Source organism: Bombina bombina, chromosome 2, assembly GCF_027579735.1.
Source record: "Bombina bombina isolate aBomBom1 chromosome 2, aBomBom1.pri, whole genome shotgun sequence".
Taxonomy (NCBI): domain Eukaryota; kingdom Metazoa; phylum Chordata; class Amphibia; order Anura; family Bombinatoridae; genus Bombina; species Bombina bombina.
Genome location: NC_069500.1, coordinates 462,731,000 through 462,747,452, shown reverse-complemented (window position 1 = coordinate 462,747,452; position 16,453 = coordinate 462,731,000).

Sequence of the window (16,453 nt, the reverse complement as noted above, 5' to 3'; positions counted from 1 at the left end):
TTCGGCCGGGTACCTTCCACTGCGGTGTCCCAATAGCTACAAATTTTTTGAACGCCTCAGACTCCACCAACTTGTATGGTTAAAGCTGGCGGGCTAAGAGTTCAGACAAGCTAGCTGTCAGACGCCGGGCAAGGGGTTGACTTTGTGACATTGGCTTCTTACGCTCAAACATGTCCTTGACAGACACCTGACTGTGGGCAGATGAGCAGGAAATGCTCCGGAAGAGAGATGGAGTGACGGATGGTTGAGAGGGGGCAAGGAGGACAACAGTGGTTGACGTGGCTGAAGATGCTGGACCAGGAGGAGGATGGCGGCTTTGAGTTTGTGTGATGCTTCTACTCATGTGTTGATCCCATAGGCATTTGTGATGTGCGATCATGTGCCTTCGCAAAGCAGTTGTACCTAGGTCGGTGTTGCACTTCCCATGACTCAGTTTCTTTTGGCACAGGTTGCAAATGGCATCACTGTTGTCAGAGGCAGAAACACAAAAAAAATGCCACACTGCTGAGCTCTGCGATGATGGCATTCTGGTGGTGGCAACAGCATGCGTTGATTGGCGTGCTGTCTGGCTGACCCCGGGTGCCGATGCATGCTGTCTGACTGTGCCACTAGCTCCTTGCGACGACCTCCCCCTGCTTCCAACTCGTCTCCTCCTCCTCTCTGTCTCCCTGTCAGGTTATGTTCCATGTGCATACAGCTTTAAGGATTCTTGCACCAATCATCTGAATACGCCCCTTACAAATCACCTGCACACCTATCATTCTGTGCTTAGTATTTTGTTTAACTGCTCTAAGTTGGATACCTATACTTAAGCTCCTGAAGCTAGTACCTTGCTTCATACTTTGAAAATTACGGATCAACTAAATCTTTGTTTGCTCATTTTTTATGATTGACTGCTTATTGGGACATTTTCAGTGATCGTTAACCAAACCTCGTCACAGCCTCAAATACCTTATTTCAGTCTGCCTGCACCATTGTGTTATTTTTCAAGACCTTATTTATAAACCTCAGTCTCCAACTTGTATACTTTCTGTGAACTGTTTAACGCTTACTTATTATTTGATTCTCCTCCAGCAAGATCTGTGACTCCGCGGTATTCCGCCGCTGCTACACCTCTGACGTCACACGCCAACGGAAGCTCAGCTTACCGAAGACAGAGCGGATCAACAACTCCACCACGCTCTGCACTAGGAGGTAGAATTACTTACCGGACTCAAGGTACCGATTATTATCTGAAGATGTTCTGCCATTGTGATCTTTAACTTTGTGAATCGCACCTCTCCTACTCTATGTGAATCTTGTGGCTGTATTTACATTCATCAGAACTCCGATATTTAAATCGGTCAAAGCTATTCTCTCATATGACTTTACCACTCTGAGCTCTGATAATTGGAACTGTTGGTTTATTAGATTCCTAATCTCCTACCTTATAAATACGTTACTCTCTATAAGAGTTCATGTTATTTTCTCCCTTCCCGGGAGTCCTTATATAAAAACACCTTGGATCTATAGTTAACACTTCCCCATAGTGTTAATATTATCAAGGTGTAACATACACATATTACTGTGTACATAGGAAACTGGACTTAGAAGTGCTGTTCAGCATTACATAATACTAAGCCTTAAAAAAGGATTATTTCAAGATGGAACAACCTGATCTTCCTCAGGTTGTATACAATTTGTCCCAAAAGGTGGACCAAATGGGACAAGCCATCTTAGATTTACAAATAGAAAATCAGGTACTAAGAGAATTAATCAAAGATACAAAAGAACAACACACTAGTACAGCAGAACCACAAGTTTGTCTACCAGAACCTTTTTCTGGTGACAGGAAACTGTATAGACAATTTAAAAATGCTTGCGGTTTATTATATAATTTAAAGCCTAGAACATATCCTACAGAACGTGTAAAAGTGTTAACCACGATTTCATATTTGAAGGCAGAACCTAGAATTTGGGCAGACCAGCTTTGTGAATCTAACTCACCTGTGTTAAATTCTCTAACTGATTTTTTTCATACTATGGATGAACTATATTCTGACACTGATATTCAGCTCTCAGCTGAGACCAAAATGAGGCAATTGAAACAGGGTAAAAAACCGGTTGAAGATTATATCAGTGAGTTTAAATTATACGCAACGGATTCATCTTGGAGTTTAGTGTCACTCAGGAATCAGTTTAGACTGGGACTTTCCGAGATTCTGAAAGATGAGCTTGCACGCACTGAAATGCCAGACACCTTAGAGGGTCTGATGAAATTAGCCACTCAAATTGATCGCAGGATACGTGAAAGGAAGGCTGAACGACAACACTCCGAGGTACAGCAGAAAGTACAACCCTATCTCCGTTCCACAGAACCTAGCACATCTACTGACCGAAATACTCCCATGGAGATTGGCATGTTGAGAGGTCCCCTCTCAGCAGAAGAAAGATTGCGTCGCAGATTACAGAGACTATGTATGTACTGTGCCAACCCTAATCACACTGTCACAGAATGTCCAACTCTCCGCAAGAATAAAAAGAGTAACTCTACTTATCTGTATAAGTCACACAATTCTGAAGTAACCCAAACTTACTGCAATCTGTTTCTTTCAATACAGTGGGACCTTAAGAGACTGAAGACCAATGCCATAATTGACTCTGGAGCCTACGGAAATTTTATAGATGCTACATATGTTAGACTCAATAAAATTCCTATTGTGAAAAAGTCTGTGCCTGTTTCTCTCAGAGTAATTGATGGTTCCACACTTCATACTGGACCCATTACTCATCATACCATTCCTCTTTTTACTACTACTGCATCAGGTCATACAGAACTTGTTACTTTTGATATAATACCTTCACCCCATTTTCCGATTGTTTTAGGTCTTCAATGGTTGCAGTTACACAATCCTTTAATCAATTGGAATACTTTGGAAGTTTCATTCACTTCATCATATTGTACAAATACCTGTTTCCCTAAACAAGAGTTACTACTCACATATTCCGATACATTAAAATTACCACCTTGTTACAATGATTTCACAGATGTTTTTAGTAAGGTTGAAGCCGAGACATTGCCACCACACCGTATTTACGACTGTCCCATTGAATTGATACCAGGATCTGTGCTTCCTGTTGGGCACTTATACCCTTTAAGCCAGCCAGAACTCTTATATTTGAAAGAATACTTACAGGAAAACATACGTAAAGGGTTCATAAGACCTTCCACTTCACCAACGGCCGCTGGAATGTTTTTTGTTACAAACAAGGACAAAACACTAAGACCCATAATAGACTACAGAGAACTAAATAAATGTACAGTAAAAAAACGTTACCCTTTACCTCTCATACCAGAACTAATTGAAAGGCTAACAAATGCTACCATTTTCTCAAAACTTGACCTTCGCGGGGCTTACAACCTCATACGTATACGTGAAGGTGACGAATGGCTCACTGCATTCAGGACCAGATATGGTCTCTTCGAGTATTTAGTGATGCCATTCGGCCTGTGTAATGCCCCTGCCACGTTCCAGCACTTCATTAATGACATCTTTCGTGATTTGCTGGACGTGTGTATGGTGGTATATCTAGATGATATACTCATTTATTCAACCAGTCTAGAAGAGCATATTAAACATGTCAGATGGGTCTTAGCACGCTTAAGGGTCCACAAATTATATGCCAAACCGGAAAAATGTTCATTTCATAATACTACAATATCATTTCTAGGATATACCATTTCACCATCTGGTATAGAAATGCAAACTGAAAAGGTTGAAGCAGTTAGAGATTGGCCTATTCCCACGAATAGAAAGGAATTACAAAGATTCCTCGGATTTTCAAATTATTACCGAAAATTTATAAAAGACTTTTCAAAAATTGTTCGACATCTCACACAACTTACAGGATCTACTGTACCTTTCAAATGGACTTCTACCCACTCAGAGGTTTTCCAGTCATTAAAGACACTATTCACTACTGCTCCAATACTAAAGTTCCCAAATGTTAACCTGCAATACATCCTTGAGGTTGACTCCTCTGATCACTCAATAGGAGCAGTTCTGTCTCAACAAGTCTCAGCTACAGATCCTTTACATCCCATATCATTCTTCTCCAAAGCAATGACTTCAGCAGAATGGAACTATGCCATTGGGGATAAGGAGCTCCTTGCCATCCGTAAGTCGCTTGAATTTTGGAGACATCTCTTAGAAGGTGCTCTACACCCAATAATCATTTAAACTGATCACAAGAACTTACAATATCTACAAAACAACAAAACTTTATCTAGCAGACAGGTACGCTGGAGTTTATATTTTTCTAGGTTTGATTTTCAAATAGTTTACCGCCCAGCATATAAGAATGGTAAAGCAGACGCGCTCTCTCGCCAAGAAACACCTCCCAGCGATCTCAAGAATCCTACTTGCATTATACCTACAGAACGATTTTTAGGGTATACTTCCAAGCTTCTGAAAGAGGTACAAAAACACACTGACCAGTCACCACCTACTAACTATAAGGAGATGATATATAAAGATGGGTTATATTACCATAAAGACCAAATTTATATTACAGAAGATTTCAGGATTCAGCTATTGGAACAATACCATGATTCTCCTCTTGCTGGACATCCAGGAGTTAAACGAACTGTAGATTTACTCTCAAGGAAATATTGGTGGCCAAACATGTTTAACACAGTACTTGAATATGTTAAGACCTGTGTTACCTGTCAAGTTTCTAAAACAGAAAAGAAATCTCCCTATGGTTTGCTTATGCCTCTACCCACTGCAACTATACCTTGGCAACAAGTAGCTTTGGATTTTATTGTTGAATTACCAACATCTAAGGCTTATACTACTATTTTGGTAGTTATTGATACCTTTACGAAAATGGTGCACTTCCTACCATTCCACAAATTGCCTACCTCCTCAGAGACCGCCACTTTATTCCTGGATAATATCGTCAAATTACATGGTCTTCCTAAAATAATCATATCGGACAGGGGATCACAATTCACTTCACATTTCTGGAAAAGTCTTACCACAACATCTTACCACCCACAGGCTAATGGTCAGGCTGAGAGGCTTAATCAATGGCTGGACGAATATTTACGATGTTTTTGCTCATACCAACAAAACAATTGGTCTGACTTCCTGCCATTAGCTGAATTTGCATACAATAATTTAACCAACTCATCCACCAAGCTTTCACCATTTTATGCTAATTATGGATTACATCCTAGTTTTGATTCCGTTTCTTCAATCGCATCCAGTTCACCAATAGTAGATGAATTATGTAACAATATACTGGACAATTTCAGATTTATTAAGGAGAACATAGAAAAGGCACAATCAACACAAAAGTATTACTACGACCTACGACGAAGGGAAGCTCCATCTTATAAAGTAGGAGACAGAGTGTGGTTATCCACAAAAAACTTAAGGATACAAGTTCCTTCCAGGAAACTAACACAAAAATTCTGTGGGCCCTTTCGAATTCAAAGAATAGTCAATAAAAATGCTGTGACACTCGACTTACCGTCTAGCCTAAAAATCCATCCTACATTCCATGTTTCCTTAGTCAAACCATACAATCCGACTAGAAATACAGTACCAGTACTGCCATCAGCCATGGACCCGCAGGATCCAGATGTTTATGAGGTTCATTCACTCCTTGACTCCAGGTATTGTAGAGGTACCTTGCAATACCTAATTCGTTGGAAGAACTGTTCTACTGAGGAAGACAGTTGGGAACCATCCTCCAACATTAACGCTCCTCGTTTGGTCGCTCAGTACCATCGCAGGTTTCCAGATCGTCCTCGTCCACAAGCTGTGGCACAGCTTGCCTGAGGAGGGGGTCCTGTCAGGTTATGTTCCATGTGCATACAGCTTTAAGGATTCTTGCACCAATCATCTGAATACGCCCCTTACAAATCACCTGCACACCTATCATTCTGTGCTTAGTATTTTGTTTAACTGCTCTAAGTTGGATACCTATACTTAAGCTCCTGAAGCTAGTACCTTGCTTCATACTTTGAAAATTACGGATCAACTAAATCTTTGTTTGCTCATTTTTTATGATTGACTGCTTATTGGGACATTTTCAGTGATCGTTAACCAAACCTCGTCACAGCCTCAAATACCTTATTTCAGTCTGCCTGCACCATTGTGTTATTTTTCAAGACCTTATTTATAAACCTCAGTCTCCAACTTGTATACTTTCTGTGAACTGTTTAACGCTTACTTATTATTTGATTCTCCTCCAGCAAGATCTGTGACTCCGCGGTATTCCGCCGCTGCTACACCTCTGACGTCACACGCCAACGGAAGCTCAGCTTACCGAAGACAGAGCGGATCAACAACTCCACCACGCTCTGCACTAGGAGGTAGAATTACTTACCGGACTCAAGGTACCGATTATTATCTGAAGATGTTCTGCCATTGTGATCTTTAACTTTGTGAATCGCACCTCTCTTACTCTATGTGAATCTTGTGGCTGTATTTACATTCATCAGAACTCCGATATTTAAATCGGTCAAAGCTATTCTCTCATATGACTTTACCACTCTGAGCTCTGATAATTGGAACTGTTGGTTTATTAGATTCCTAATCTCCTACCTTATAAATACGTTACTCTCTATAAGAGTTCATGTTATTTTCTCCCTTCCCGGGAGTCCTTATATAAAAACACCTTGGATCTATAGTTAACACTTCCCCATAGTGTTAATATTATCAAGGTGTAACATACACATATTACTGTGTACATAGGAAACTGGACTTAGAAGTGCTGTTCAGCATTACACTCCCCATCTGAACTTTCCCCCTGTTCTTCTTCTCTTCTAGCAGGCACCCACGTGACATCCATGAACGCATCATCATCATCATCTGCTTCACTTGTATCTGACAAATCAACAAAGGAAGCCGCAGCGGGTACAACATCATCATCACACCGTACGTCCATGTCTGTAATGCTGCCTGACTGAGAAATATCACTGTTATCTACATCCTCTGTCAGTGATAGTTGCGCATCAGTCATTTCTTCCAAATGTTGTGTTAATAACTCCTCTGCCAGATCAAGTGAAGCGGCTGTGGTGCTAGTGTTGGTGGTGGCGGCAGGCGGGCGAGTGGTAACTTGAGAGGTGCCCATAGATAAGCTGGAGGAGGATGGTGCGTCAAGGTTCGGAGCGGAAGCTATAGACGATTGGGTGTTCTGTATTAAAAAGTCAACTATGTCCTCCTCAGAACTTTTTGAGTTCATGGTATATGGCCATTATTCTAGGGCCTAAGGGAATCACAGCACCATGACCACGAAGGCACCTGCGGGGTGGCCTGCCTCTGCCTGTCATTTTTTTTTTAAATGTACACTTACAATACTATTAAACAAGATATGAGTGGTGCCCCTGGGCAAGTGGGCACAGTATACGCTGTGAGTCTGACACAAAAAAGCAGACTGATGTTTCACAGTCCAAAAAGTTTAATTTTTTTTAAATTTACACTTACACTACTATTAAACAAGATATGAGTGGTGGCACTGGGCAAGTGGGCACAGTATACGCTGTGAGCCTGGCACACACGCTGACAGGCAGGCAACTGCAGTTAGATTACACTAGCAGACTGATGTTTCACAGTCAAAAAAGTTTTTTTTTTTAAATTTACACTACTGTTACAACAGATATGAGTGGTGGCAGTGTGGGCAAGTGGGCCTGGCACACACGCTGGCAGGCAGGCAACTGCAATTAGATTACACTAGCAGACTGATGTTTAACAGTCAAAAAAGTTTTTTTTTTAAATTTACACTACTGTTACAACAGATATGAGTGGTGGCACTGTGGGCAAGTGGGCCTGGCACACACGCTGGCAGGCAGGCAACTGCAATTAGATTACACTAGCAGACTGATGTTTCACAGTCAAAAAAGTATTTTTATTTTTAATTTACACTACTGTTACAACAGATATGAGTGGTGGCACTGTGGGCAAGTGGGCCTGGCACACACGCTGGCAAGCAGGCAACTGCAATTAGATTACACTAGCAGACTGATGTTTCACAGTCAAAAAAGTTGTTGTTTTTTAAATTTACACTACTGTTACAACAGATATGAGTGGTGGCACTGTGGGTAAGTGGGCCTGGCACACACGCTGGCAGGCAGGCAACTGCAATTAGATTACACTAGCAGACTGATGTTTCACAGTCAAAAAAGTTTTTTTTTTAAAATTTACACTACTGTTACAACAGATATGAGTGGTGGCACTGTGGGCAAGTGGGCCTAGCACACACGCTGGCAAGCAGGCAATTGCAATTAGATTACACTAGCAGACTGATGTTTCACAGTCAAAAAAGTTTTTTTTTTAAAATTTACACTACTGTTACAACAGATATGAGTGGTGGCACTGTGGGCAAGTGGGCCTGGCACACACGCTGGCAGGCAGGCAACTGAAATTAGATTACACTAGCAGACTGATGTTTAACAGTCAAAAAATTTTTTTTTTTAAATTTACACTACTGTTACACCAGATATGAGTGGTGGCACTGTGGGCAAGTGGGGCTGGCACACACGCTGGCAGGCAGGCAACTGCAATTAGATTACACTAGCAGACTGATGTTTCACAGTCAAAAAAGTTTTTTTTTTTAAATTTACACTATTGTTACAACAGATATGAGTGGTGGCACTGTGGCAAGTGGGCCTGGCACACACGCTGGCAGGCAGGCAACTGCAATTAGATTACACAAGCAGACTGATGTTTAAAAAAAAAAAAAACTTTTTTGACTGTAAATGTACACTACTGTTACAACAGATATGAGTGGTGGCACTGTGGCAAGTGGACCTGGCACACACGCTGGCAGGCAGGCAACTGCAATTATATTACACTAGCAGACTGATGTTTCACAGTCAAAAAAGTTTTTTTTTTTTTAAATTTACACTACTGTTACAACAGATATGAGTGGTGGCACTGTGGGCAAGTGGGCCTGGCACACACGCTGGCAGGCAGGCAACTGCAATTAGATTACACAAGCAGACTCATGTTTCACAGTCAAAAAATATATATTTTTTTAAATTTACACTTATGTTACACCATATATGAGTGGTGGCAATGGGCAAGTGGGCACAGTATACGCTGTGAGCCTGGCACACACGCTGGCAGGCAGGCAACTGCAATTAGATTACACAGGAAAAAAAAAAAGCAGCCATAAAAAGGGCTTTTTGGGGTGCTGTCCTTACAGCAGAGATCAGATGAGTCCTTCAGGACTGTAGTTGACACTGAATACACTAGCCTAGCTATCAATTTCCCTATTAAATCAGCAGCAGCTACACTGTCCCTCCTCTCACTAAGAAAGCAGCTTCCGAATGAATCTAAAATGGCTGCTGTCCAGGAGCTGGGAGGGTCTGGGAGGGAGGGTCTGCTGCTGATTCGCTGGAATGTGTCTGCAGACTGTGAGATACAGGGTCAAAGTGCGAACACGAACAAGCTATGTTCGCCGGGAACTATTCGCCGGCGAACAGTTCGGGACATCACTAGTGATCATGAAGGTTTGCAGCTCTCCTCAGATATGGTCCTGGATAAGGTTATGGTTATATGCAATGTTAGTTTACAACACAGTTCAGCTTAAAGTAAGTAAAGGTTCACAGCACAGCTAGTGATACATGCAGTGGGAGTTTCTAGGATGGTATGGATTAATTTTACTGGGGTTAAAGTTGTGGTTAACATTAGTTTTAGTCTTTAGAATGGGGAGGACTGGAGATTATGGAGTAATTTAAAGAGATAGTAAACTTTCCCCTTTGTATAAACAGATCTTCACTACTACATATGCTCCTAACACATCAAACGTGTAACGGTCTATTAAAGAATTTTGGTGCATTCTACTTTCAGACACAAAATTTAAGTTTGTAAAGGAAACCATCCCGATCGTTGGGTTTAAACGTAATACCAACCTTAGGGACTTACTGGTCATTTCAGACCATGTTAGATGTTACACAAAAAAGGATAGAGGGGGGTCACAAAAGGGGTGCTACAGCTACCCAAACGACACAATGTTCAATGGATTAATTGCCACCAAGAAATTCAACCACCCTCACAACAGCAAAAGATATACCATCAATCACTCCATCACATGCACCTCTACACATGTGGTGTATATGTTGATTTGTTCATGTGGCATGCACATGAACAAATCAAGGGACTATCCATGAGCGCATGGTGAATCATCGGATGGCTATAAGGCAAGCTATAAAGAAGGGGGAATCGGAGTAACAGGTGGCATGTCACTGGATGGAGGTGAAGCATCCAGTCTTCTCAGTCAGGGTGACCTTCATTGACCACATTCCCAAACCTATATGAGGTGGAGACAGAAATAAACTGTTATTGAAAAGGGAGCTAGAGTGGATGTTCAGATTGGACACTATCCACCCAAAAGGACTCAATTCCATGTCTGATTTTGGCTCTTTAACCTAAGGAGAATTATGAATGTTGTGTATTGAAATTAGGGAGTTAGCATGGTTGTGGATGGGGACATGTTTGAGGCTCTCTTCTGTCTATAGATTGGAGTGGTGCCCCTATTCTTTGTCAATGGTATCCTCATGTGCATTGGCGTACTCTATGGATCTGCACTGTCACATGATTACCCCCTAGTCCAGGTTATTTGCTTACATCCTTCTCATAGTAACACTTTGATCTCCAGCTATAGCCAAAGGGCTGATAAGACTATTGCTCCATTTATTTTTCCATCATAATGTTGTTATTTTGGGTATAGGCAAAAGCAGCAACCTCCATATCATTTGTGCAACAATGTAATACCTAGATAGTCTTTAATCCATTCTCTTGACATATGTGTTGTTTGTATAAAATTTTGTACATATTCTCAGAATGTACTGTACTTGTTATTTTTCACATTGGTTATTTATTTACACAGATCACAATTTCATGATTACATATATATATATATATATATATATATATATATATTAGTCCTAAAGCCTGTTCACACGGGCCATTTTTTGCAGTACAGTGGTCCCACCCCTTGTGTTCTCTCCCTCCCACTATCTTTTGCTTTCTCTCTCTCCCCCCCTCTCATTTGCGCTCTCTCTACCCCTCTCTTTTAAGCTCTCTCTCTCCCTCTCTATCTCCCCTCTCTTTCTATCTCCCCTCTCTCTTTCTCTCTCTCCCCTCTCTCTCTCTCTCTCTCCATCTCCCTCTCTCTCTCCAACTCCCCTCTCTCTTTCTCTCTCTCCCCTCTCTCTCTCCATCTCCCCCCTCTCTTTCTCTCCCCCCTCTCTCTCTCTCTTTCCCCTTCTCTCTCTCTCTTTCCCCTTCTCTCTCTCTCCCCCCTCTCTCTCTATCTCCCCTCTATCTCTCCCCTCCCTCTCACTCCCCTCTCTCGCTCCCCTCTCTCTCAGTCTCTCCCCTCTCTCTCTTTCCCCTTCTCTCTCTCTCCCCCCTCTCTCTCTCTCTCTCTTTCCCTTTCTCTCTCTCTCCCCCCTCTCACTCTATCTCCCCTCTATCTCTCCCCTCCCTCTCACTCCCCTCTCTCTCTCCCCTCTCTCTCCCCTCTCTCTCTCTCTCCCCCTATCTCTCTCTCCCCTCTCTCAACCTCTCTCTCCTCTCTCTCTCTCTCTCTCTCTCTCTCTCTCTCTCTCTCTCTCTCCCCTCTCTCAATCTTTCTCTCTCTTCCCTCTTTCTATCTCCCCTCTCTCTCTCCTCTCTCTCTCTCTTCCCCTCTATCTCTCTCTCCTCTCTCTCTCTCTCTCTCTCTCTCTCGCTCTCTCTCTCTTTCTCTTTCTCTCTCTCTCATCTCTCTCTCCCCTCTCTCTCTCTCTCTCTCTCTCTCTCTCTCCCCTCTGTCTCTCTCTCTCCCCCTCTGTCTCTCTCTCTCCCTCTCTCTCTCCCCCCTCTCTCTCTCTCCCCCTCTCTCTCTCTCCCCCCCTCTCTCTTTCTCTCTCCCCTTTCTCTCTCCCCCTCTTTCTCTTCCCTCTCTCTCTCTCCATCCACATCTCCCCTCTTTCTCTCCCCCTCTCTCTATCTCCCCCTCTGTCTTTCTCTCTCTCCCCTCTTTCTCTCCTCTCTCTCTCTCTCTCTCTCTCTCTCTCTCTCTCTCTCTCTCTCTCTCTCTCTCTCTCTCTCTCTCTCTCTCTCTCTCTCTCTCTCCCCTCTCTCTCTATCTCCCCCCTCTCTCTTTCTCTCTCCCCTCTTTCTCTCCCTTCTCTCTCTCTCCCCTCTCTCTCTCCTCTCTCTTCTCCCCCTCTCTCTCTCTCTCTCCCCTCTCTCTCTTTCTCCCCTCTTGATCTCTCTCTCCCCTCTTGATCTCTCTCTCCTCTCTCTCCCCTCTCTCCCTTCTTTTGAGCTGTTTGAGCTCTTTGAGCTCTATCCACGGTTGTTCATGGCCCCGCCTCCTTCACGCACCTTCATGACAGGCCCCGCCCCTTCACGGACCTTCACACTAGGCCACGCCCCTTTGCATCCAACCACGCCCCCGCTCATGCTCAGCCACCACGCCCACTTCTGCTCGCGGCAGTCAACAGATCAGGTAGGGATTTAAGGCCAGGTGTGTTTGTCCTTGTGCTGTCTCTACAAAACACACTTGGCCTTTTATACTATAGGATATATATATAATTATATATATATATATATATATATATATATATATATATATATATATATATATATATATATGGTAATTAACTCCAGCCTTCATTCTATTGGCTGATTTAAATTTAAAAATGACAATCAGCCAATAGGAATGCAAGGGTACCTCTATATAAAAGGGGTACCTCATATTCAAAATTCAGTGCGGGGCTCATGATCGCATGAAGAGGATCGTTATTCAAGATCAGAATATGATTGAAGACCACCGCCGCCATGATAAAGATAAGAATATGGAGCGCTGCCGGAATGAAGATGCACCACCATGAGGATGAAGATAAGAAGATCATCCCAGGGATAAAAATTGAGGTTTTATTTATTTATTTGGGGGATATGGGTTAATGTAAGGTTGTAGTGTTTGTTTGTTTTTTTCAGAAAATTAGCTGATACACTATATGACAATGCTTTAAAAAAGGCCCTGTTAAGGTCTATATTTGTAGTTTAGTCTTTGTATAGGTTTTTTTATTTTGGAGTGGGTTTTTTTTTAAAGTGGGGTTTTAGAATAGTCATATTTTTTTTTTATTTTTTTATTTAATTTTTTTTTGTTTTTTACTTTAAGTACTGTTAGTATCTTTTTTATTTTAAGTAACTTAATGTTAGATTTTTTTTGTAAAGGTAAGGTTAGTTTTTTTTTTACATTTTAAGTTTTTTTTTTTTTAAGGTAGTTATTTTTTTTATGTAAGGTTAGTTGTGGTAACTCAGGGGGTATTAGGGGGTATTAGGTTAGGGGGTTTAGATGCTAGTGGAGGGTGTGGTGGTTTAGGGGTTAAGAGTCTAGAAGGGTAGTTTGCGATGTGGGGGTTTGGTTGTTTAGGGGTTAAGAGTGTAGAAAGGTAGTTTGCGATGTGGAGGTGTGGCGGTTTAGGGGTTGAGAGTGTAGTGTTTTACTTTGCGGTGGGGTTTGTGACAGTTTAGAGGTAAATATTATAGTGGGGACTTTGCTATGGGCTATGTGGCGGTATAGGGTTTATTAGAGTAGGGGGCTTATCGTGATTTGGGTTAGCGTGCGAGTATGGATGTTTTTTTTCCACTTCTCTCTCTCCATCAAAGTCAATGGGAGAGTATGTTAATGCGATTGTGATATTCTATGTTCTGCTCTTTGTGTAAGTCGGGTTAGCGCTCAAGCGATAACCATTTACTTTCAACCATTTACTTTCAACTACCTGACTCGTGCAAAGAGCAGAAGTCGGGCGGTGTTAGCGTGTAAGCGGGAGCGGTAATTACTGCTCCTCTCGTAATGTAGCCATTTATGTTTTATAGTTAGGGGGTACATAGCATAGATACACATATGAAAACCTTAGGTTTTTCGGTGAATGTGCACTTGTAATGCTCAGAAACACAAATTATAAGTTATAAGGATGAGCCTTGGATAGGGAAATCCGAATTACAAGGTCTGGTTATATCTAATGATTGTGGTGTACTTCTGACCCGGCAGTGCATAATATAGCACCAGAAAATCCTTACTTTTCCTGCCCAAAACGTAACATCCATCCGTGGTCTCAAAGCATGACTCCCGTTGCGGCCTAACACAAGGCAGCCCAGCCTATCACTCTCAGGAAGTGTGTGCAAACACAACTGAAGCCCGTCACCCACAAGGAAGCATCTGGCAACTCTACAAACTGGGGAGTTTTGTTGCAGAGCACTTCCGACCCTGCAGTGCAAAATACTGCACCGGGAGATACTTACTCTTTCAGCCCGAATGTCAGATTACTCCATGGGCTTAAAGCGGGACTCTGTCAGAAGCTTAGTGCTTGACATAGACAGTAGTTTGAAGATGCTCTTCGGTTTGTATATTTGCCAGACGCTAATGCTAATTCTTCTTGCACAATTTTGACTTTTGCTCATGCCCAACTCATAACTTTAATCTTATAATATCAGCGCTATTTAGAGAGGTTGTGATATCTATTAAAAGTAATAGGTGCGCATGAGCGATGTCAGCCACACTAAAGATTTTCTGTAAATGTGATTTTTACCATGGACTTCCATTAGCGCACCACTTGTAACCTAGCCCATGTTTGGATAGCAGGGCAAGACCACCAAATATGCAACTATGTAACAATGTCATCATAGTGCCTCTGTAATAAGCTAAATACATGTTTCAGTAGGTATACACAATTCAGAAGTTTTAACGCACTAATTACATATACTTGAATCCTCTAAATATATATGAGTTTTTGTTACACAAGTGGAACCAGAGAATGTATGTAGGTTACCCTTGTGCTTTACTTTATGCCAGGCGTGGATAAGTTTGTTCACAGTGAATTAGTTAACAAAGAATCTCACTAAGCACATGTTATGATAGTAGCAAACAATTTGACACATAAGTGAAACATCAGATTTCCTCTATGTAAGGACAAAGGAATTTTGAGCCGTTAGTTCAGAGCAAGTCAAAGCTTAACATCAATAGTTCTACTATTATTACAGGAGCAAGGGCTCGGTACATAGATGTGATCAGACCTGGATACCTTAATGTAGAGACTCCTGTGCAGACAAGCGGTACCTGTATCAACCAGCGTGTAAAGAAGCTGACAGTGTGTGCGGTAGGGAGAGGAGCACTCGTCTGTAGCTGATGACGTAGGGTTCAGAGCGTGTGTCAGTGTCTCAGCTGATTCCTTCCAAGTTCGGCAGAGGTAGTAGCGGTAGGAGAAATTCACTACCTGTGAGAAATTAATAGATTAGATCGGTCACACTCTATGAGAGCGGGTGTGTAGTAGAGGATGTGGTTAGCAATCTTGTTGCAGCGTAGTCCGTTGAAAGAAACTCAATTAACCAGCAATGAAGGCTGGGAGGAGGTAACTTAAATAGGCAGGATCACTTAAAGGGACAGTAGTAATCACAGGTAAGGCAGTTAACAGCCTCTAACACCTGTCAGAGTTTGAAGGATATATACTGTGCAATTTTATGAGGCTATGACTACCATCTAGATAGTATCTTGTAATAAGTGTCTACAATCATAGCAGATACTGAAATTTTTTCGATGTTATAGAAAATATTTTGAATTGTGCCTCGTCTAAGGTGATGTTTAATTCTTGCTCCCATCTAATTTTAAATGTAGGCATCACATCTGGATAGGCAATTTATATATTAGCAATAAGTGCTTCCTAGTGATATCTTGGGGTTAAATTATAATTTTATCACTTTGATATAAATATCTCTGGAGATACTAAGTTGATTTAAAAGGAAACTAAGTATAAAAAAATGTCATGATTCAGAAAGAGCACACAATAGAAAATAAGAACTTTCAAATGTAACCCCTTGGGCCATATGGACATAGATCTACATCATACGATACATAGCCCATTGGACCGCATAGATCTACGTCCATACTGCTGGAAGCCCAAACAGACTTGATGTTCCTGAGCTTCCAGCACCTGCCTTCATATGGTAACAGAGCTTGATCAGTGCGCCAATTGCCAGATCGTTACAGACAGAACTGTCGTGCCAGTGGGAGGAGTGAGGGAAGGAGGGAGGAGAAAGTTGAAAGGACCCTAAACTACAGAAAAAAATATTTTGAAGGGAGATGGATGGGGCGCTGAACTACGGAAAATGGCTGGAATGGGGGGTTGAGGGGCATCTTTATATAATGATTACAGGTAGAGGGGAGGTGCTGGGGACCCCTGCACTACAGAAAAATAAAATAGAAAAATAACTATGCTTACCTGTGTTATTTTCCATAGAGGCTGAGATGGGTCCTGCAGGATTCTGACTTAAAAGACAGCAACATTCTACAAAGTAATTACTTGATCAGTATCTGTTTTCTTATGGTAAAGTATTTTCACTGGATAGAAAGAAAGATATCTCAAGGGTCTGACCAAAGGCAATCTTTTATGTTGGTTAGGATT